Source organism: Mixophyes fleayi, chromosome 2 (genome assembly GCF_038048845.1).
Source record: "Mixophyes fleayi isolate aMixFle1 chromosome 2, aMixFle1.hap1, whole genome shotgun sequence".
In the NCBI taxonomy this organism is placed as follows: Eukaryota; Metazoa; Chordata; class Amphibia; order Anura; family Limnodynastidae; genus Mixophyes; species Mixophyes fleayi.
This window is the reverse complement of record NC_134403.1, coordinates 340,357,738-340,382,252: the sequence shown is the minus strand read 5'-3', so window position 1 is coordinate 340,382,252 and position 24,515 is coordinate 340,357,738. Positions and strand designations below refer to the sequence as shown.

Below are 24,515 nucleotides of genomic sequence, written 5' to 3'. Positions count from 1 at the left end.
TTTATAATCCATCTCAACAGCAAAAGAAAAAAAGATCTGTATCTAATCCTATCAGAAAATATAATCTTAGGGGTATTTCTGGAAAAATGCTCGCCTTTCATGTTCAGTTCATACAATTGTATTTGTGTTTCTATACCAGCAAACTTTAAGTAATATGCACAAGACAAAGTGCAGACGGAATACAAAGAAATATTGAACAGTGATTAAATACAAGTTAACCCGTGCATGATACTCATGCATTCTAGTCAAATCAAGCTACTTAAGGTGTTAAAAAGGTTCTTGTCATGCATTTGGGCCATAGCCCAGGCCTCAAAAACCAACCACTCCCCACTGTCACCCCCGGCAACCACCAACCACTCCCAACTGTCACTTCTCCTTCAAGAAATATATATATATTTTTTTTAAAATCTTTATAAACACTTTTAACAATTAACAAATTAAATTAACAAATTAAAAACATCTTAGTATACCAAATTTCAGCCCTTTCTGAATTTTTTTTTCCACACACATTAAGAATTTAGTAGGTCAGTGTATAACTCCGCCCAGCAGGTGGCGCTGCAGCTTGATTTTATTTTTTCCACACACACACAGACAGACAGACTAACACACGCCACTAGACATTTATATTATAGATTCGAGACTAAAAAGAGAAACATTTATCTTTATTCATGAAACAATTAAACCACTCTCAGTCATCACTTTACCTAATAGATTTGTTTTTAATTGTGCTACCAGTCATCGAAGAATCAAAAGTACTAAATCACAAATTATATGATTAAAACAGATTACATATCAGCTATATGCACTGGCGTGTTTGAGGTGTGATAGCAATACTGGTACCTAAAAGCCAAGAAATATTGTCAAAAAAAATCTAAAAAAAAAAAAAAAGTGCAGTAACACTTATGACTGCCAGGTGGAGATAGTCCTTATATTCAAACTCTATATTATAGAATTATTATTATCTTTTATTTACTAGGCGCTATAAGGGCTCTGCAGCACTATATAAAGGTGATGAACAAAGTAAACAATAACGCAAACAGCAACAAATAATACATAATAACACAGTACATAGTCACAAAATGATCAGGCAGCTATTAATTAACAGAGTTCAAGGTAATGCAGAGCAATCATTGGCTAGACGTCGAGCTTAAAGTGACAAGTAGTATCTGCATAAGCTAGACCGTGAAGAAATGGGCAGAAGGTGTGATGGTAGAAAGGAAAACATGAGGAAAGAATTAGGCTTGTAGACTATTCTAAGGCAGGATGCAGGTAGGGTGGAGTTTTTTTAAACAATGAGCCTGATTCATTAAGTAAGGCAAAAAAAGGAGTAAGTTTGCTCCTGGACAAACCATATTACAATGCAAGGGGTGCAAATTAGTTTATTGATTTTCACATGTTAAATACTGACTGTTTTTTCATGTAGCACACAAATAATTGATAACTTGATTTTTCCACCGAAATTTCAAGAGAATATAGGGCATCTCTACACCAACTATAAATCGGCCATCACATTTTAAATTGACATCCCCCTCCAATGCATCATGGTTTTGCCAAGGTGCAAAGTTACTCCTTTTTTTGCTTTATTTTCCTTAATGAATATGCTCAGATTATTGGAATATAGACAGTTTTTCGGCTTGTTCAATTTGTTGTTTTTTTTTAAATTCAAGTTCCAAATTTGAGTTTGCGGCTCACGTTTAAAACAAAAAAAGTTGAAATAAACTATGCCCTTTATTGTCTGTTCAACTTAAAGGGATACATTTCATAGCATTTGTTTACTTTTAATTCCACAGTGAACATTACTGTCCAAGTTCAAAGTCTGAGATCACCATTCACATGAGATATGTGAACTTTTAAGCCGGTTCAAGAAACCTCTTTAAATGAAATTCATGCATCTGTACTCGATACCTGATCAAACCATCGTTCCTTAGTAACTCTCTACACTCACACTGAAGATTATTTGGCTGGGCTGATTTTGTGCCCCTGCACTTCTCTATTTGATGTAAATATACTGGAATATACTGCATTGGCTCAGTTTGTCTAGAAGACCCCATACAATCTGTATTGACCATATGTTGTTTATAAAATATGTATCCTAGGGCCTGATTCATTAAGGAACTTAACTTGAGAAACTTCTTATTTCAGTCTCCTGGACAAAACCATGTTACAATGCAAGGGGTGCAAATTAGTATTCTGTTTTGCACATAAGTTAAATACTGGCTGTTATTTCACGCAGCACACAAATACTTGATAGATTATTTGTACACTGAAATTTAAAGTTGATATTTGTGTGCTACATGAAAAAACAGTCAGTATTTAACTTATGTGCAAAACATAATGATAATTTGCACCCCTTGCATTGTAACATGGTTTTGTCCAGGAGACTAAAATAAGAAGTTTCTCAAGTTAAGATCCTTAATCAATCAGTCCCCTATTCCTTACCTCCTCGAATTTCTTAAATTTAGTTAATTTTTTTTTAAATTAATTAAAAAGTTGAAAAATTCCAGCAAATTATTTTATTGTTTGGACTCATTTGAGAAAGCCGTTCAAGAAATATTACAAAGGTGATTCAAGCATCTCTACAGAGGCCAATAAAAAGCATTAGGCAATGGGCTAGATTTTTCATACACAACTGTTTTATACTATAACAAGGTGGTATCCAAAATAATTATGTAGGGTTATATATATATATATATATATATATATATATATATATATATATATATATATGATTATCATCTAACATCAATAATACAATTCCATAAAATAGGAATTATTTAAAAATATATCCTTCACCTCTAATAATTGACCTACTTAGGTATCAGACTTCATTTCAGACTTTAATGGAAATAGTATGATATTGATCTCTAAATGGTGAGCCATGCAATAAAGCCTGTTCGATATGTTATTACTGAATAACAGTTTCAAGCATAAATCACTAAATGTAATTTTGTCCAAGTGTTCAACCCCTATTGCATTTCATAATGTTAGTCCCATTAATTTCAAAGATGGCAATGGTTAAATTACATGCCATAGTAAATTGAGAAATAAACCATAGTACACCTGGTGCTACTTATTACTGTGAGAAAAGATATGAATTGGTTAGTTATGCTATGTTATGTAAAAACAAGGATGAGGAATAACTGCTCTGACAGAAGTTCTACTAATATTCACTATAAAATCTGGACTTTATAATCAGTTCTAAGGACAATATAATGCGCTCTCTGTATTAAATGATCACTAAATCTTATATACAGAATGCTAATAGCATTATGAAAAAATGGCATGAGCTTAACGTACATGATATAATAATTTGACTGTGGGGGGAGCTATGTTTACTAGAAAGATCAACACTCCCTGTCTCAAGGACACAGACAGCCTCATTTTGTCTGGCTTGTTTGATAGCAGAGAATAATAGCTTGTACTCAATGCTTGTACTCAAAAGAGCGTAAATATAGTATAAATATATATTTTTAAATTTTTGTCAAGATGTACGAATTTTACTTACTGTACATTTAAATATATACATATATATATATAAATATATATATATATATATATATATATATATATATATATATACACACAAGTTAACCCGTGCATAATACTCATGCATTCTAGTCAAATCAAGCTACTTAAGGTGTTGAAAAGGTTCTTGTCATGCATTTTGGCCTAGCCCAGGCCTCCTCAGGGGAGGAGCGTTACTTCCCAACGCAAGCGCCATTTTTTAACGTGGTTTTGTCTACATGTCACCACCTCATCATTTTTCTCCATCACCTCATCCTTCATCTTTATCGCCACATCCTTCATCAAGCTACTTAAGGTGTTAAAAACTCCCCACTGCCACCCCCGGCAACCACCAACCACTCCCAACTGTCACTTCTCCTTTAAGAAATATATAGGTCAGTGTATAACTCTGCCCAGCAGGTGGCGCTGCAGCTTGGTTTTTTTTTCCACACACGCCACTAGGCATTTATATAGTAGATAAATAAGACTTGCATTTTTGTTTTAGTGGTCTACTCAAAGAATTTTCGAATTAAAAGATATGTTGAATTTCTCTGTATCTCAATTATGAAGAGCGCTTGATGCGTACTGGAACAACACCTTGGTTTTGCACAGCTGCACCCTTTTCACATGTAGGAGCTCATCTACTCTCTACACTCAGGAGATGCTTCCAAAAATTAAAAGTATACCTGTGAAAAATCTCAAGAGGCACACTGGGCAAAAAAGTAATCGTCACATCAAGGTCCAAAGTTTTACCACTTTGGAACCAAATAAAGTAAAATGTTGTTCGACTTTTCATCTAAAATTATTCATGAGAGTGGGGCGACATCTGTAGTGTTGATATTACATGTGGCACTTTTGTGTCTTTGATGCTTTTTTCTTTTTACAATGGGCAAAGAGCGCCTAGAAATGCACTTCCTGCTTCTCTGTCTTCAACTGCAACTCCAAACTACACGCATTGATACTACAATCCATACTTGGCAAGGAACCCCTTGTTCAGCCCAACTCCTCAAGTCAGAAAGTGCCATATTCTCCTACTCAAAACTACACCCAATGATACACCTAATCCATACATAGCTGGGAACCCCTTCATTCCACGCAACTCCTCTTATCAGCCAGTGCAATCTTCTGCTCCTCAAAACAATACCCACTGATACACCTAATCCATATCCAGCAAAGAACCTCCTCACTCTGCTCGAGTCCTCCTATCAGTCAGTGCAATATTTAGCTCTTCGAAACGCCACCCAACGATACACCTAATCCATACTTAGCTAGGAGCCCCTCTGTTCCAACCAACTTCTCCTATCAGCCAGTGCAATCTTCTGCTCCTCAAAACAATACCCACTGATGCACCTAATCCATACATAGCTAGGAACCAGCTAGTTCCACCCGACTCCTCCTATCAGAAAGTGCAATCTTCTGCTCCTCAAAACTACACTCACCAATACACTCAATCTATATTAAGCATGAAAACTCCTCGCTCCACCCAGCTTCTCCTATCAGTGTAATCTTCTGCTCCTTCACAAATGTTGACATTTTTCTCTTCAAGCCCATACTCTTGAAATCTAGACTCACCTATGCAAATCAAAGCACACAGTGCCATCAAAGGAGATTTGGTGCTGGGACTTGGCTATTTTGTACATCAGAAACAAGGCTCGCTGTGTCACATTTGCAATCTGTTTTATGTTCTGCTGGACATTATTAACTTCATACCTTAAACTTACTCTGACTGGCAGGATCCCTGTCTCCACATCTTGCACATCTAAGTCATTATAGAAATTATTTCATTATATTCCATTCTTTTCACATGTCCAATGTATAGCAAAATGCAATGAAGGGTGTAGTGAAAGTTTGATAGATTTAGAAAAACAAATCTTCATGTTTTATAGAAGGTCAAAAGTTCTAAAGGGAACAAAACTAATTGCAGGTCGTTTTTTGCTAAACCCATGAGCTTGTCATATGATATATGTTGTAGTCTTCTTGAGGTTCCTGCAGCTGTTCTAAAGACCCATGAAAATGATGTTGACATTCCCAGGCATTTTATTTCTAAATAAAGATATTTAAGGTACATGAAATGTCTGTGGCACTATAGATCATGGAAAAAGATTCACTAAAGAAGAAAAAGAATCTGTAAAAACAGTGAGTAGACTCCATAGAGCGACATGAGATTAGACTTTTGGCTACACAGAAAAGTCTTGCATTTTATCATAATTAGTTATTGTGTCCAAAAATTGTCCTCTTCACCCTGATCTTTATCGACCATCTGCTGGGGTACTTATTCATTTTTTTACTTGGTCCTTTACAATTTTCTAATACATTAGCAGTACAGTCTTAAAGCTTGGATTTGATTATAAATCAGAGTGCTATCTGCAAGGAGTTTGTATGTTCTCCCAGCGCGTGCATGGATTTCTTCCGGGGAGCTCATGTTTCCCACCACGGTCCATAGACATAGGGTGATTGACTTCTGATTAAGCATGCCCTGCTGTTTGTCTGCGTAAAGTAGTGAAATTAGAGACGTACATGTATGGCCCACTGGAGCAGGGCTGGTGTACCTAAATAAAATGATCTGATATTAAAACACTGTAAAATCATTTGGTGCTATATAAATAAAATGCAACAACTCCTTCAATATAATAGTATCCACCATTGTATTGTTGAGCTTCAGTACTTTATGTGCTTGATGGTGTTTGTACTTTCTGTAGTGATCTGTTCATACCCTCTCTATGAAGGTATTTTCACATGACTATATAGATGGATAGCAAGCAACAGTTCTTATGTTTATATCAGTCTCTTTCTTTGGTCTTTTATCAGGCAGTGTAGCAGAACATTAATGTTATAGTTTCATATGACTTTATATGCTTTTGTTTGTTTTTTAAAATAAATAAGACCTGAAGGTCTCCTCAATGTCACAGTACAAGTGTACTTACTTAGAGATGGTCTTTTTATACTTTAGTTAATATAAATGATCAAACTTAATAATTGTGCTCCAAAGTATTTAATTGTTCAACCCCTTTCTATATTGTATTAGTTATATTAGTGGTATTAGTTATATCTTTGTATTGAGAGAGATTCAGTGTAATGATTTTAATCATCTGTTCCTAAAAAAATAATCTAAAATTACATTTATCTAAACAATGATTAATAGCTGCCCTTTCCAGATACGACTTTCCATTACTTAACTCTGTTTCAATATATTTCCTTTGTTTGTTTTTTAGGTAGAAACTAAATCACATTATAATTGAAATAATAATATATTGAATGCTTGCTAGTGGAAATCAAATATTTCAATATTTATATACTTCTTTCTAGTTTTGTTTGCATGAAACCTGGGAGAAGTGAGAGAAACAGTTGTTGGTCTCTTAAAACATGGACACCCTGAATTTAATTACTGTAAGCAAAGAGGCTTATCTCAGCAGGGCTTAAACCTGTTATTCTAGTAATGTTAAGTACATGCAATTGTGCAAGGCCATGAGCCTGAAAAGAAACCATTTGCACTTGATTTGGTCTAATGTAAGTCAGAACATAATTCACGACCTTTATAATCTGGCAGTTGCTGGAAAAATTAGACTTCCGCTTAAGTGTAGTATTTGTCGTATCAGTATCATTGTAAATACTCATGTATTATTATTATTGACAATCAGCGTAAATTCTTAAATAGTGTAGATTTTAGAACACTATATTTTTCATAAATCAGCTTGACAAAATCTTTATATATACTTTACTATCTGCAAAGGGAAGCATTAAACACACCTTGCAGCAAAGTTTGTATTTCACATAGAATGCATGTTCTATTCCTTTATTTTAGTTTGCATTGCATTTAATACCAATCATTGGTAATATAGTATAGAGAATGATTTTGTGTGATGGACTAGTCTATGCAGCCATTTTTGGCAAGAGCATATTAGCCAGACTCATGGAAAATGTAATCCAATTTGGCATGTAGATAAAGGGACTTGTCAAGGGTCACTAGGTTTTAGACCAGTGTCATTAGTGAATGTCATCATGTGTTCCGTCAATATCATTGTTTAAAAATCACAGCAACATTACTGTCAGGGATTTTACCTGTGTGACCCAAGTTCACCATCTGATGCACGCAGTGATATGCAGATCAGCCTCAGAATAGATAAATAACTGATAAGTCAACCAGTAAATACCAGATTCACCTAAAACAGAAGGTATAGAAAATTAAATTAGCATGTAATTGAAAATCAGAATATGGTCCAACAATTGCAAAGTAGGAACACAAGGAAGCCATCAAAGACCAGGATGACATACATGTGTTAGAAAAATAAGTACATGTATGACACACAAAAACACCAACACAAAATTAGTTTTGTCTTATTTGGAAGAATGGTAGATTCTCTACACCTATATATAAAGGGTTTTGGTCTTTGCATTCTCATTTTCTGACTTCTCTAGTTTTTAGAGAGGCACAAATAAATAGATAACTCTATTTCATACTCTTCAGAAATAGTGCATATCGCATGCGGCAGTAGGACACATAAGTAATGTATGTCTCTGTTGAGGTAGATAATCAGCGTAAAGCATATATCATCATCATCATCATCATCATCATACTATATTCTATAGCTTTTTCTTGTCTTAAAGAAGACACAACTAATATCAACACTCAACTAGTTCCTGGCATCACTATTTGTTGCTGTGCTATTTCTTTGCAGAGCCACCAGGAATTTTGAGCCCCAGTGCAGCAATTTCTTGGTACCCCTTCCATAGCCGCCAAACGGGACATAACCACATCAGGTTGGTGTCTCCTCCCACTAAACAGCCAGACCATGGGCCACATGCAGGCCTAAGCCCCTGTACTTTGTACCTGCTTCCCCTCCTTTCTCGGCACCACTGTTTCTGCGCTTAAGAGCAAAGAACTTATCGCATTTTTAGTTCAATATAGACACTTTAGTTTACATAGTTAATCAAAATCGGTAATGTAGCTTAAAACATAGACAAGTTTAGTGGTTGATTATAGGTTATTGGAAGACCCGCCTGTAGCAAGAAATACTGGGTCTGATTCATTAAGTAACATAAATGGCGATACGTGCCATATTTTGCATAAAAATTGCATAAAAATTGATCTGCCCAGAACCGGACTATATGCCAGTGAACGTTAGTATATGCAATTCATCTTCAACTGCAAGGGACACTTCCAACAGCCTACAATTTGAAGGGTGGAATGGGGGAGGGAAGGGGAATATGCGCATAATCAAAGTACAGGAAGAGCGTGCCAAGGTTCAGCGGAAGCAGCACCATCCGATTCAAGTTCTGGTCATCTATTAGGTATGTGATTTTCAGCTGTATCACTTGGACTAGCTATAGGGCAGTGTCACGAACATGCTCCCAGCATCCGTGACTTTGGGTGTTTACTGTATGAGGTTACACACGATTCCAGCACTCAGTCTCTCTCTACCTATCACACAGGCTATAGACCTGCTGAATCGCCCCACAACAGCATTCTCACACCCCCGCACACTTCATTTTTTCCACCGCCTATTGAATACGGGAAATAGGACCCTGATATGCTGTCCCACACTGGCACACAAGGCTTCTGGCTACCCATAGGTTAATAAAGCCCACACCAGAAATTTCCAGACTGTTACACAAATGTAACATGTAAATGTTACACAAGCCCACACTAGGCTTGCTAGTCAAATGTATTAGCAAATCACACACCGGCATTCAAAGGGTTAACTTGATCGATCTATATTCTTCTTACCAGGCTAATGGATTCATTAGAGTATCAAGGACACCACTTATTAAATTTATAGTCTAAATATACAGGGCATTCAGATATAAAAAAAAACAATTAATAAACAATTGACATAATATACACAAGCAAAACAGTTTAAAATAAAAGAGATTAAATTCAGAGTATAACTTACAGATAAGTGGTATATTCTGGCCAAGGGAAATTGTTGTAAAGATGGACAGCTTATTAATTATGATTGATTTCCCAAAAGACTGAAAATTTGCCCCTTCCCAACACAGGTTTTTTAAGCAAAATGAAATGGGATGGCCTTCACAGGGGCAGTGTTAATGTTAATAGGGGGGGCAGGAATGTCCCCCGGGTGTCATTATAGTTTGCTTACAAATATTCCAAAAGTTTTGACCTTTGGCAACCTTTTACAGACAGACATAGCTCCCCCTTTAATAAACTGATCATAATCTCCCGCACATTTAAATACCAAACATGATAGAATTATGTGATATAACTTTCCCAAAGACATGTGATTATAGCTGTTCCCTGATGTGTGATTTCTGCTACTCAGTATGGCGTGCCACACAGATTTCCCAAAAAATGAAATATGAAGACATTTTTTTTGAAGTTCATTTTTCTATATACCTGTACAGGCAGCCTTCAAATGCTGCCTTTGTCTGCAAAGATGTCAAGCTATAGACGGCCCCACAAGGTCTATTCAGGTGTCCAAAAAACTAATTTGTGTCATTATATAGCTCACCCAGTGGCCTTTGAAGCTGCTACAGGTGACACTGCATCTTCTAACACTGAGATGTGCAGAGCTACCAAATAAACATACAACAGTCCTTCTGATTTCACATTTTACACCATATTGGCTCAATTTATCAATGGATTCAGTTGATATAATAAATAAACACTGCAATTATGTTTTAAGCCATATTCCCCACAAGTAGGTGATGGCTAATTATTATAAATAACTGTAAGTTCTCTATGTTCATGACAGGCTGATGTAAATGAAGAGTGATAGTGATGACAGTCGCGTATGCATGCTAGAACGTGTATTTGCAATAAGGAGAACCTAAACAAATGCATTTTATGTACAGTAGGCATTAATAACATCCTGATAAATGTAAAAAAATAAATGGAAACATTTTTTTTTTACATTTTTTATATGTATTTTCATTAATGATTATATTATTAACAGGTGTTAGTGAATTTTGTAATTGTATCGTTTTTCTGGGCATTTTATGGGACTTTATATATACATATACATTGTACATATCCTGCAGTGTGTTGTGTCTGTCTGCTTATGTCAAGTGCCGTATAGGCAGAGCGTACTTAATGTTTCTTGAGATCCTCTTCTTGTTCAATATAGACCTACCTGCTTGCATTCTCTGTCCATGTTTAACAAATGCAAATTGCATTCTCTTTGCATTCCTTAATGAATCAAGCCCACTGTTTATAACATGAAGAAAAGTTGTTGCCACTTCTACCTAAAAAGCATTTTGTATTGTTTACTATATTAAATACAGTGTAAGTCAAGTATGTCCTTAACTAGACTATAGATATTTCTCAGAAAGGCAAAGAGTGCAATATTCACTGTGAAAATCCTATATGTGCACATTAAATAGATTACAGCGTAATACACAGATCATTATTATATTTTGATTTTCACAATTACATTGTACATTGATTTTGTTTATCTGATGACCCACACACATGCAAAATAATATAAGTTTTACTGGAAAAAAAACAATGTAGTTCAAAAAGGATTTAAATATTTCTACCACATTTACATGTATCAATAAGACAGGTGCAAAAAGCATACAAACATCAATTAGATTCTGTCTGGGGAATATCAGTGGGAGCTACTTAGCTTTTAACTATACATTGACAGTTTATCAATGGATATTGATGGAGAAGGCTTTATTTAAGTGTATTAAGAAGATTTCCTTCGCACAAATACTGGTTTTATGTTCACATTTCTCAAATTCCACCTCTATACTCAAATTTTGGCAAATACACAGGCACATTCTTAAAGAAAGAGCTCATTAAATAATAGTGGACTTTTCACGATCCCCAATTAACTTTATGTTGTCATAATTAACAGCAGAGAAATGCTAATGAGTAATTATTGAGGTTCCTGGGGGTTTTGCTAATTTCTCCGTTAGATTTATTCAGCTCAGCAGGGTGTTATATAGACTCACACTCTCTGCTTTCATATTTTTTCTTAGCACAAGTCTCGTTATTGTTCTGGATACAAAGGGCCTAAAATCCTCTTGGTGAGCCACATTTTACTACACAGCTTTTTTGTGATCTTTTTAGGCTGAACAAAATCCTTTTGGTGTCTTGGTTAAGTCAGATCTGTGGCTTGGAATGACAAACATTTGATTTTTGCTGCTGCATATAGGAAAAATATTCATATAACAATGATATATATAACAATACATAAATAAATAACTAAATACAAATGTTAAAGCTATATACTTTTTATATATGTTAGAATATAACAAGACCCACAGTTAATAGAAAAAAACATAAAACCATAGCTAACTAAATTAATACTATAGATTTTCTGCACACGTGTCCGGTGGGTATTTTAGTTGTTTATATAAAAGACCTACTCATTCCATACTAAAATATATTATGTAAACATGTTAGTAGCTTATCAGAATGGAAGCTATTTGAGATGAAGTTGTGTTTGTAAGGAAATATATATTTTACAATGTAAACTACATTAAGGACAGCCTCTTGTAGCTTCTAATTGCATGTAAACTGTTAACACTTGTGTGGCAGCAACTCACTTTGTTCAATATTTGCAACGGAGGAGTTATTGACATGCTGGTTGAGCCCTACTAGATCACCAGGCTTAGAGAGTCACTGGAAGGGAAGTTATCAAGTCCTGTGTCATTGGGGGAAGCCTGTGTTTGACATTTGCCGATACTTATTCCCCAGAAGTGCTAGGATTTTATACTATCCATAAACATTTGTGTAACTGGTTTCTGTGAATTTCATCTAGGGATGCAAGGATTGAATTATGGTGATACATATGTAACACTGGTTGTTGTTCAGTCAACTGGTAATAATATCTAGACAGTTATTAAGTGATGTACATTTCACAATTAGGGACACTGCACTGACATGTTTTCTTCATCAGAGACTCTGAATTGTGTTTCCAGAGACCGATCTTCTTGGTCTACATATCAGGGAGACTGATGCAAACGTACCAGAGGTTCATATGCAACTCTGTAAACTGACTCTTTATTTGGTAAAGAAACATGTCGGGCTGTATTTACAAATTTCAAACAGCTGAAGTGCAGTACAAAATCATACTTGGTAGTCCCTCAATCATGCAGGTGCGCCTAGATTTCCTCCATAATTTTACAGAGCAAGGTGAGAACATTTACAGAGGAGCTGAGGATTCCACCTGCCAATGGGAAGAGTCGGGCAGAGGGAAGGTGTTCTCTGCAGTTTATCACTTCTCCGTTTGTACTCGTGTTACCTGTTCCATGATCAAGACCTGTGGTTACTCTGCAAAACATTGTGCATCATCATCGATCCTGCTTCCAGGCTATACTGCTCACCAGGACCTCAGCGCTTCAGTTCTCTGCAGTTTATCACTTTTTCTGTTTGTACTTGTGTTATCTGTTGTGTTATCTGTTCCACAACCTTGATTGTGGCTTGTTCCGCAGAACACCGCACATCTTCATTGATTCTGTACCTATGCTCTACTACCTATTAGGATCTCAGCGCTCCAGTGCTCTGCTGCTCATCCTACCTCGCTCCTCAGATCCATCAATCTCTGCACATACCTTCTGGTGCTCCAGCTCAGCTTCTCGTCTCCTTTGTAGCCTGCTCTGTTCCCCCTAGAGGACTGCGACCTGTGGTTAGAGAGCAGCCAAGCCCATATCCCTTTGCGGGGATGCACGCTGAATACCTCTCTTTTTTTAAGCCCCCTGCACCTCTCGGAGGGTAGACATCACCCGAGCAAGGTTCGAGGTCTATTCTATCATCAGAAACCGCGACAGAAGATAACAATAAAATGAAGTTTGAAGTAGGAGGGTGTGAGCTAGATGGTCCTAAGGCTGTATACCAGAGTCTGTTATCCATAGCAACCAATCTAAACAATATTAATTCACAGGAGGCCAGGCATTACTGAATCTTCTACGCTAAAGTTCTTAAGTACCATTTTGTATTACCAAAGTTGCATGGTTAGGCCAAATATATTTAATGGAAGCTATTTGTTTCAAATTGGTTTTTTTTATTTCAAACTATTGGAGTCTGCACAAGTACTTAGTAATGGAATTCATGAGTTTTAGGAAATGTTTAATTGTAACTAAAAGATACAAAAGTAGTAAGCAATTAATTTAGTAACGAGGTGCAAACTATAGGCTACAAATTGCTATATAATGTAAAAGGATGTAGCAAAAATGTGTTTGGACAGAGTTAATATTTTATATATAGTTAGCTAGGTGGTTAATTATAATTAGCTGCGCAATATGATGTTCTTTTTTTCTATTGTATCAGTTGTCCTACATTGCAAAGAATATTTCGTTGCTTGATATTAAAATCTTTCAGTTCTTGCAACTATAATCTCATACGTACAGAGCATTTTTGTATACTAACTATTATTATCTAATAAATCTTCTTGTATATAGCATACAAGATAAAAGAAGATACAAAGAACAGCAGCAAGCAACCAAAAAAGAGAAGGCTGTTGTGGACAATTACATTTTATCAAAACAAGACAATAGGGGTAATTTAGGTACCACAAAATTGCAAAATCATAGCACAAATTTTATTTTTTAACGTCAGTTTCTTACTATTGTATAATTATGCCCAGTTTTATAAGGAAGCACATGGCTATGCGGACCGTCACATCACCTGGTAGATGGCCCCCTGCCAATATGCAGACAGCCGTGTCATAGGTGGGGGCATAGCTAATGTGCCAGTGTCATGTATAGGTCGGAGATCAGCCATTGTTAACTCGGGACCCAGAAAGATGTGTGTTCCTAGGTCCCTGGTACAAGGGGGCGAGCAAATGGATTGCATGGGGCCACAAATTTATGACTCCTCTACAGAGTCTAGAGCCATAATAGCTCCTAGATTTCAAAAGAGTAAGAGAGTACCCCATGAGAAAAGCAAAGTTTGCAGCTGGTGCTATGTGGGGCACGTTCAGGACCTTATAATAGGGTGCCCAGTGCCAAATTTACAATAGGCACCATAAGAGTGTTGAACATGTTGGAGTGGCTGTAATATGTGCCAGATTATGTGCTAGATTAATGAATAAGAGGGGGTGTCCCATCAGTGAAAGACCCATAGTAAGGTACCAGCAAGGAGATACACACCTTCAGGGGTACCCCAGATCATCTTCTGCAACTAGTTTTTGATAGTTTTTTCAGATAGTTTTTGGCACCACAGGGGAAAATTTGGAGAGCTCCTTCTATCAGGTATTCCCATGGAGCAAACCAATGGAAAGGGTCCCCTTGCTGTAATGCAACATGGTTTTGGGAGTGCAGGTAGTATGGATGTTGGAGAGGGCATGGCAGAGAAGTCCCTGGATCAGAGGATGTTTGCGCTTCACAAAGAAGAGAGCCCCTGGATATTAGCCTGGAGATCAAGGAGAATCTGTCCGGTGGTCAACTGCATGCCTCCAATTGGGTGAGCTGAATTAAGTTGAGAAGCCTGTGTGATGTGACCTGTGATAAAAGTCTGTGTAAGTACTGCTCCTAGCAACAGTGACTGGTGTGTTGGGATTTTCAAAGTATTGTGTAGGACTGTGATGAGAGAAAACAGCATGGCTGCTGAAGAAAATGTTCAGGAATAGACTGGTGTTCAAAATGTGTAATGTTTTCCAACCATTATGCTTTTTTGTGCTGGAGGAAGAGAAGTTAATTAAAGTTTATATTTCCTGTTTTGATCTGAGATGGACTGGAACGGACTGCAGCGCACTAGTGTCACCCGTGTATTTGTAGGGGACACTCTAGTATTGTATATCCATACCCACCAGCTAGCCAGGGCAACAATAACCGCATTTAATTGCAGCTTAGGGCACCAGGGGCACCCTTCACGTTATTATTATTATTACCGTAGATTTCTAAGGCGCCACATTGCTCCACAGCGCCGTACAGTAGGGAAGTCAAGGACATACATAAAACAAGAACATACAAGGCAGACAAAATGAATGGAGACATGAAAACAAAGGGTTAGAAGGACCCTGCATATTAGAGAGTTTACATTCTAAGGGGAAGAGGGCACAGCTGAAACAAGAGAAGCTAGTGTGGCTCAGAGTGGAGATTGGGATAGTTGTGAGGGTGCATTAGTGTGAATAGTGTTATCGAGGATAAGTTCACCTCTAAAGAAGAGATGGGTTTTCAAAGAGCATCTAAAGATTTGAAGGCTGTGGGAAAGTCTGAGTGTGGTAGGGAATTCCTTAAGTGGGTAGCAGCACGGGAGAAGTCTTGTAGGTGGGATTGAGAGATGGTTATCAGAGACGAGATAAGGTGCAGGTCAGAGGAAGATCTAAGAGGGCGGGAGGGAGAATATTTTGATAGGAAATTTGAAATGTATTCAAGGTCAACCCATCCTTTTTCAAATCTCTCACTTCTTTCCAATCTTCCAATTCCTGCCACCTGTTTGCCACCTTCAACACCCCCCTTTGCTACTTCTCTCCCCTCCCATCATCCCTCACTTACAATATGCCACTGGAGAAAATCTTGTTCCTTGGCAGATTCCTCTCTCTCTTGCCAAACAATTCTTCTTCAAATCTCTCACTTCTTTCCAATCTTCCAATTCCTGCCACCTCTTTGCCATCTTCAACACCCTCCTTTGCTACTTCTCTCCCCATCACTCACTTGTATATGCTAGGAGATATAGTTTCCAATGCCCGAGGGGTCATTGGATTGCCACCAGCCAGCAACTCCTTCTCCCCATCTCAAAAGGTAGGCAAGTATATCCTATGGATCTATTGTCTGATTAGTAAAATTGGGTCCAAAATTGAATGGCAACCTTTTACTTACTATTCTGTAAATCAGTGTGCACATATACATCTAACTATCAGCCCATAACTTACACTAGTGATCATGCACCTGCAAGTTTCAAATCTCCTGGCAGACGCATACAGTATAAGTCTACATAATCTGCATTTCCATCAACATACCAGTTACACACCCCTATTTCCCTTTTCCAACCCTTCAATGTAAGGGGCTTAAAGCAGCCATAATTGCAGATATGACTCAGTTTTCATAAGGCCACACCCATAACTAGTGCTTTGTGGACATGCGCAAAAGCAAAAAAGTGTATTATATGTTGGAAACGCTATTTGCATCCAACTCTACATGGACCCATGTAGCTTACTCCATGGACCCATGGCAATTGCTCTATTTAGTAGAATACTCAGATCATCCAATCAAGAGCTTGCAAACATTTCTACCCTAGAATCGTATTCTCCCTAGTGTCACATTCTGCCCTACTGTCAGATTCTTTAATATTCCCATTGACAACCCATCTGACCTGGCATCCATCATATTCCTGCCCTTTTCTTCCTCTCACAATGCACCTCATACTCCACTTACTGTCTTGTTCACTAACTCGACCTTGTCTTCTCTAATCAATGTACTCTTTCTGTCATTTCCAACTCTCCATCCCACTCTCTGACCACCATCTCTTCTCCTTCACTCTTTTCTTGTCTTCTGCACCCCTCCCCTTACCTAAATAATCCCTCAGAAGATGCAATCTTGATACCCTTAATCCTAGTACTTTCTGTTCCTTGCTTGAAACTCTTCTCTCCCCTCTATCCACCCTGGCCTTTCCCAAAGAGATGGCCTTCCTCATAAACCCAACCTGCTTTTGACTTCACTGTCCCCACCTCTTTAGTCCACCTTCACAGTTCCAAATCTTAAACATGACTATCACATATCGCCCGAACACAAGGGCCTCGATATTCTCAACTGCCAAATGTGGATATCAACTCACAGAGTTACCATCCTTTCCAGCACCTCAGCTCAGCTGCACCAGTGTGTCTAATTTACAGTTCTCACCTCACAGAGCTTTCTTACCTGTTCCTGTATCTCTGCATGACTGACTCAGCTCTACTCATTCCTGAATATCAACTCACAGAGTTACCATCCTTTCCAGCATCTCAGCTCAGCTGCTCATTCCTGGATATCAACTCACAGAGTTACCATCCTTTCCAGCACCTCAGCTCAGCTGCACCAGTGTGTCTAATCTACAGTTATCAGCCCGCAGAGCTCTCTTACCTGTTCCTGTATCTCTGCATGTCTGACTCAGCTCTGCTTATTCCTGCATATCTGCTCACAGACTTTATTATTATTATTAATATTTATTTATAAGGCGCTACAAGGCATCCGCAGCGCCGTACAGAGACAAACAAAATCACAATACAATGGGAGACAGCACAGTACAGTAAACACAGCAACTCAGTACGCTCAATGCACAGCTAGAGAGGGCGGGGAAAGGGGAGGAAGGATCCGAAAACGACGGGGCCCAAGAAGGGGGGCGCGGAAGACAGGGAGACCCCCAGGGGGGAGGAGGGAGCGAAAGTGGACGTGGGGTGGAGGACCTTTGAGGAGGAGGGCTAAGTAGCTGGAGAGCAGAGTTAGAAGTGGTGGAAACAGGAGGAGAGATGGCCCTGCTCAGAGGAGCGTACAATCTAAGGGGAGGGGTGGACAGACAGAGAGACGCAGGGGAGAGAGGGTTTATAGAGAGGGTTTTTTTTACTTTATAATCCTTGCCAGCATCTCGGCACAGCTGTTCAGTGTGACTAATCTACAAGATCTCTGCTCACTGAGTCCCCCTACATGTACGTGTATTTCTGCATGACAAACCCAGGAACCATATTCCCTGCCATGAATCGTGACAATGACACTCCAAATTTACCCAATTCCTTCAAAAATACTGATGTATTGCCAAATTCCACTGGAGAAAATCTTGCTCCTTAGCAGATTCCTCTCTCTCTTGCCAAACAATCCTTCTTCAAATCTTTCACTTCTTTCCAATCTTCCAATTCCCGCCACCTCTTTGCCACCTTCAACACCCTCCTTTGCTACTTCTCTCCCCTCCCATTATCCCTAACTTACAATGACTCCTAAAATTGAGTAAATCAGACACTAAATCTCCTCCTCTCATCTCTTTTCTGTCCCCACTTCTACTCCACCCTCTTCTCCCTCAAGCCAACACCTTTTGTGCTCATTCCACCCACTATGGGTGATGAAGTCCATTATCTTCTATTATCCTTCCCCCTCTCAACCTGCCTCATGGATCCCATCCCCTCTCACCTCCTTCACTCTATCTCCCCCACTGCCCACTTCCACCTTGCTCACCTCTTTAATTAATCCCTCTCTACTGGCATTTCTCCGTCATTCTTCAAACATGCTCTTGTTTTACCCATTATAAAAAAAAACAATCTTGACCACACCTCCTTGTCTAATTACTCCCCAATCGATCTGCTCCCCTTTGCCTCCAAATAACCATCTCACCAGCTACTTCTCTGACAATTCCCTCCTTGATAGTCTCCACTGTACAGAAACTACATGAACCAAAGTCATCAATGATCTTCTGTCAGCAAAATTCAGGGATCACATCTCCCTGCTTATCCTCCTGGACCCTTCTGTGACCTTTAAGACTGAGAATCACCCTCTCCCTTTCCACACCATTCACTCCATTAACTTTTCTGACAGTGTCCTCTTGTGGTTCACCTACTACCTGTCTGATTCAACCTCTGGTTCATCCACCCCAATCCATCCTCCCCATAGTATTCTCTCAGAGTTAAATCATTGGCCTAATGCTCTTTCCCTGTACACCTCCTCCCTGGGGGAATTTATCGGTTCCTTTGGCCTCAAGTATCACTTCTAGGTCAATGACACCCAACTCTAATATTCTTCACCTGATCTCTCCCCTTCCTTCTTCTTTTTTTATGAATAAAAATTTTTATTGAAGTTTTTAATCACAGGGTACAGAAAATAAACAATTAAGCATAGGGTATATGGGGAAAAGGAAGGGTAGTCAGGTAGGAAAAAGGGGGGCAGTACATATCAATACAACCAGAAACCCATGGTTTCCATATCACAACTTAACTGAACTTTAGAAATTATCTTAGCGATAAGTGGTAGGGTGGGAGATTTTCACGCTTGGGCTATCACAACTTGACTGAACCTTAGAAATTATCTTAGCGATAAGTGGTAGGGTGGGAGATTTCCACGCTTGGGCTATCTCCGCACAGGTAGCTATAAAAATGTGACCTATAACGTACCGGTCTCCTGATAAGACTTGTGGAGGAAAAAAGTGTAAAAGTGTCACTTCCGGATTATTAGGAACCAGAGTTTGAGTGACCATTGATATTAAGGTGAAAACCTCGCCCCAGAGGGTACGGACACCCGGGCAGCTCCAGAAGATATGAAAAATGTCCCCAATATCTCCCCACTCTCGCCAACAGGCCCTGATCTGGGCCAGCTAAATCATATGAAGTCTATCTGGAGTCATATAGAGTCTATGGAGTAATTTGTGGAGTATCTCTGTGTGGTTCAAATACTTTGACATCCAATGGGCATTTTGGTAAATAATGTCCCATTGAGTCGGGTCAAATACCTTGCCAAGATCTCTCTCCCAAAGTAGTTGGGAGGAGGCTTTCACTGGTTGATTCCTTAAATTAAGGTGAGTGAGCCAAAAGGAGATGACCGTCTTGTTAATTCCAGTTAACAGTCTAGTAAAGAGGAGGGCTGAAGGGTGTTGTAAAGAAAGGCGTTAAATGCATAGAGAGGTTAACCAATGTTGGAATTGGAGGTACTTATAGAAATTTTAATCAGGAATCTGGAATTGCTCTCTCAAATGTGAGAAGGGTAATAAAGATAAGTCAGAATGGAGCGTTTCATTATTGGTAACACCCCTAGAATACCACAAGGAAAAGTTTAGATTAGGTATAAGTTTAGCTAAGGCAAGGAGGGAGAGATTGTAAGTGGGGAGAGTGACCACATTAAAAGTCCTTAAAAACTTGTCCGAAAATATGAGAGCATCTCTCATGAAACGGGGTAGGTCAGACTAAGAGGACCTCCAGGATTTAGGGATCCAAAGAAGGTCAGCCAATGGGAATGCATACTTAAGACCTCTCTACAGGTCAACCCACGGTTTATGGAGACCAGGAAGAGACTAATCTCGTAGCTGTGCTAAAATGGCCGCTTCCTGATAATTAACTAGTTCTGGTAAGGCTAGACCTCTTGTCTTTTTTGGGCGGGACATAGTAGAATGAGCAAGTTTAGGTGGTTTACCCTTCCACATATAAGAGGTAAGTATACGGCACAACTTATCTACATAGAACTTGGGCAGAGCAAAAGGCAATGTGCAAAACAGGTACATCATTTTAGGTAAGAGAGAGACATTTTAAATGCAGCAATTCTGTCTAGCCATGAGACCTTGTGACACTGCCACGATTTTGCTAGAGTATTCAATTGTATCAATAAAGGAGTATAATTAGCCTTGAGCAAGGAGTCTAAATGGGGAGTAATAACCATCCCTAGATTAGGCAAGGAAAGGGTTCTCCAAGAGAATGGAATGTTGTATGTTGTAAGAAGCCCCTCCAAAGTTCTGTAGCAAATCATGTAGGATTAGTAACAAGGCTAGTAACATATAACAAAATGTCATCTGCAAAAAGACATGATTTGTGAGTGGTTGCGGCTAAAGTAATGCCCAGGAGTTGAGGATGTTGCCTAATTCACTCGGACCAGAAGATATGGGGCCATTCGCCATGTACCGGTTGGGATCACCTGCTGAGGGAACCTCCAGATTCAGACTACAGGGGCATGATCGGACAACGATATCGGGAGGATCCTGATTGATTCAGTATTCTGTAAAGACCATTTATCAGACAGCATCAGATCAATTCAAGAATAAGAGCTATGCAGTAGTACGTATAGTCACGTTCCAGCAGGGCATGGATCCTCCAGACATAATAAAGTCCGAATTGTGTCAGCAACCTAGCAACGGCAGCTGAGAAACCAATTATATTGTCTTTTGTACGGGGAGAGGTCTGTGAAGATCTGTAATTTGGGGTCAACTACAATGTTAAAATCTCCCGTGAGAATGAGAGTGCCATGTTTATGCTTATCAATATCCCGTAAAGTGAATCTAAAGAAAAGAACTTGCTGTGAGTTAGGAGTATATAGTGAAACAATTGTAACTAGTTTACCATCAAGTGATCCAATGGCAATTAAATATCTACCATTTTTGTCTTCAATGCTGGAGTTAAGGGTAAAGTTGGATTTAGAGCTAAACAAGAGAGCCATCCCATTACGTTTAAAAGGGGCATTTGCAGTGAAACACAGCGAGAATCTATAACCTTTAAAAATAGGTGGACTTTAGCCAAAAAATGTGTATCTTGTACTGCAACAACATCAGCTTTTTGCTTATGAAAATATGATAGTGCTGAACATCGTTTAGCAGGAAAGTTCACTCCCCTTACATTTAATGATAAGAACTTAACCATTTTAGCTTAGTGAAGAACCTTGGGAGCCTCATAAAAGCAGTGAGGTTAAAATAGAGAATGCTGTACATGCCTAGGGGGAAAAAGGGACCAAGGAGAGAAGGGGAGGAATAAGAGGGGGTAAGGAGAGACAGGACATAAAAACAAACATAAATAACCCCAGTCCTGGGGTTAAAGTAGATGTCAGAGGGGAAAATCATGCAGCAAAATCAGTAACTGTGGAGACATGACCCTACAATGCCACCCTTACCTATAATATAATCGAGTAAAAAAGAAAACACACATCACATTTCTAGAAACATATACAATCCTAAAGTAACACTGAGATGATATACAAAATAAAATAGAACATATTGTACAAAGAGTAACAGCAAGAAAATCTAAATAAAATCTATAAAAGGACTCTGATCAGTTCTTGGTCTGATCACCGGCCGGAGATCCACACTCTACAATTTTGGAAGGAGTCCCAACTTACAGTCTCTGTACAAGCAATGTCATTATCCTCCGATGATAATGACACCACACAATTTGGGGAATGTAGAGTAGAGCTTGTCTTCTCCAAGGTGAAATAGGCCTTTACGTGGAAGCTATAGGAGAAATAACTAACGGTCTCCATCTATACGCGACCAGTATTTCTGAAGTCGGGACGACGAGGCCGAGCTGGCAATTGAAGCATGAATGTCCAAGAATTCTAATATTTGGATACCATCTTCTACTGTAGCATTCAGATGAGTAGAATTATTATGCTGAACAATAAGCTTGACTGGGAAGCCCCGAGGATGCTGTATATGATGATCTTAAAGCGTTTTGGTAATGGATTGAAATGAGCGTGGTTTAGTCACTGTGGCCGGAGAGAAGTCTGGAAATAATTTCAGATTTTGCAAAACCTCTTCAGTTCTCGGTGTTCTGGCCGCTCATAGGATCTTTTCTTTAATATGATAAAAGTGAGAGAAGACAAAGACTGGGTCATAGCAGGCAAGGCAATTCTGAATCCAGGATCATCTGGGCCTTTATGTTTAGGCACCGGACTCACAGAAAGGGAGGACTGAGGCTTAAAAAACTGGACTGTAGATGCCGCCTTAGTGGCCTTGTGTCTTTTAGGGGTCATAGTGGGGTCCAGTCCCAAGTAGCGTGTAGGTGAGATGAGATACTTTAGATGGTTTAGAAGATGATTCTGGGATTGTTAGCGTTTAACGTAGTAAGAAGTTAACCAGACAGGGTCATATTAGAAACAATACAGGTGATTGTGAGCTCATGAGAACCTGGATGGATCTCCCATTTCACGGTGAGATATGATACATCTTAGTGCATAGCGCACCTTTAGGTCTTGTGCATGAAGAACGAGGAGATGAGGAGGGTAGTTCTCCAGCTGTGATATGATGTTGTCGAGGCACCCTTGGAGGTATTCTGCATAAAGCTCTTGCTGTTGCCAGGGGAGAAATTAACTGCTGTCATTAAAGTAGTTATAGTGGACAGTATGCCCCTTGGTGAAAACGTGTAGCTGTTATGAGCCTCCACTCAGAACAGTGATACCTTTCTTCAGACACTCAGGTCTTAGCTAGCTGTGCCTTCCAGCAGTCATAACAGGTTTACTATTACTATTTACCTGGATGAGAACCAGCCTTCTCCAGATTAATAAAAAGGCAAAAAACTGCAGAGCTGGGATCGATTACACCAAAAACTCACAAGTAATCCGATGAGAATCAAAGTATTGCCAATTATTTATTATATAAAAATACATGCATCAAATAAAAATAGAACATAGTCTAAAAACATCACTGGCCAGTGAATAATATGTGCAAATACATACTACTAAACCAGGTATTCTCGTAGCGTGACTCAGTGTCAGATATAGTAACACGGCTGGATATCAGTGTTATTTCTAAGACATGAACAGTCACAGGCTATATGGGAGAGAAAACAGCTTCCAAATCCAAAGTGGAGACACGGTGTGGCCACACCACTTAGTTCCAGAATAATAAATTCCCTTTGTAAGGAGCTAATTGCGAGTCAATCTGAGAGAGTGAATAGTTTCACAGAGGGGTTAGCAAACATGAATTGCATATAATTACTGTCACTGCACGATCTCTTTCAATAATAGATGGACGATCCTACTCTGTATGACTCAAGATTTACTCCCATATATTTGCGTATATATAACCTGGTAACAATAGTTACCTCCTCGCTGGATATCCTTTCCGCCCAACACCATAGGATTTCAAACCTCCGGATTGATAAAAGATTAAATGCCGTCCCGTATTTCAGTTTACTGCCGTGAGAAACAACTGAATCCTTATAAAACAGTAGACATCTGTGGGTCTCGGAGAGGTAATATCCGAACTCTGACTGGAACAATGAAAATAGGAACTAAGCTGAGCCTCCGTTCAAAAGAGCGTGATATGCTGACACAGTGTGAATGCAATCTACTCGTAACCTAACGCGTTTCATCACCTGGAGGGGATTTCATCAGAGGTAATAAAACCAGATTCTCCAGATTAATAGACTGCAATAGGCCTACGACTGGACACTCATCTAAGGGCCAAAGATGGCCAACCTCACACCTAAGTTACTGAACGCTGTTACAGCAGTAGCGGATGTTAGACATGTGGATCGGGCATCTGAATGTAGGCAAATCTACCTCCCCATTGAATGCCGAGGATGACTGTCCCACAGAATGTCGACCAGAAGTCAGATGCCGCGAACTGGAAGTCCAGTGATTGGGGCGTCAGCAACAGTGGAAACCGCGGCTGTATAGGCCGCTCACCACGGATGTATCAGATAGAGCGCCATACACCTCCAGAGCAGGTAAAA

At 39.0% G+C, this 24,515-nt stretch overlaps 1 long non-coding RNA gene across 1 annotated transcript in view; it reads right to left on the bottom strand.

Moving 5' to 3' along the window:
* Positions 1–7,577: 7,577 nt before the first annotated feature.
* Positions 7,578–24,515, bottom strand: part of LOC142139443 (uncharacterized) — a 95,648-nt gene continuing 78,710 nt past the window's right edge. The window contains exon 3 of the long non-coding RNA XR_012688202.1: positions 7,578–7,664. This is a non-coding gene — a long non-coding RNA (uncharacterized LOC142139443). The remainder of the gene's footprint in view (positions 7,665–24,515) is intronic.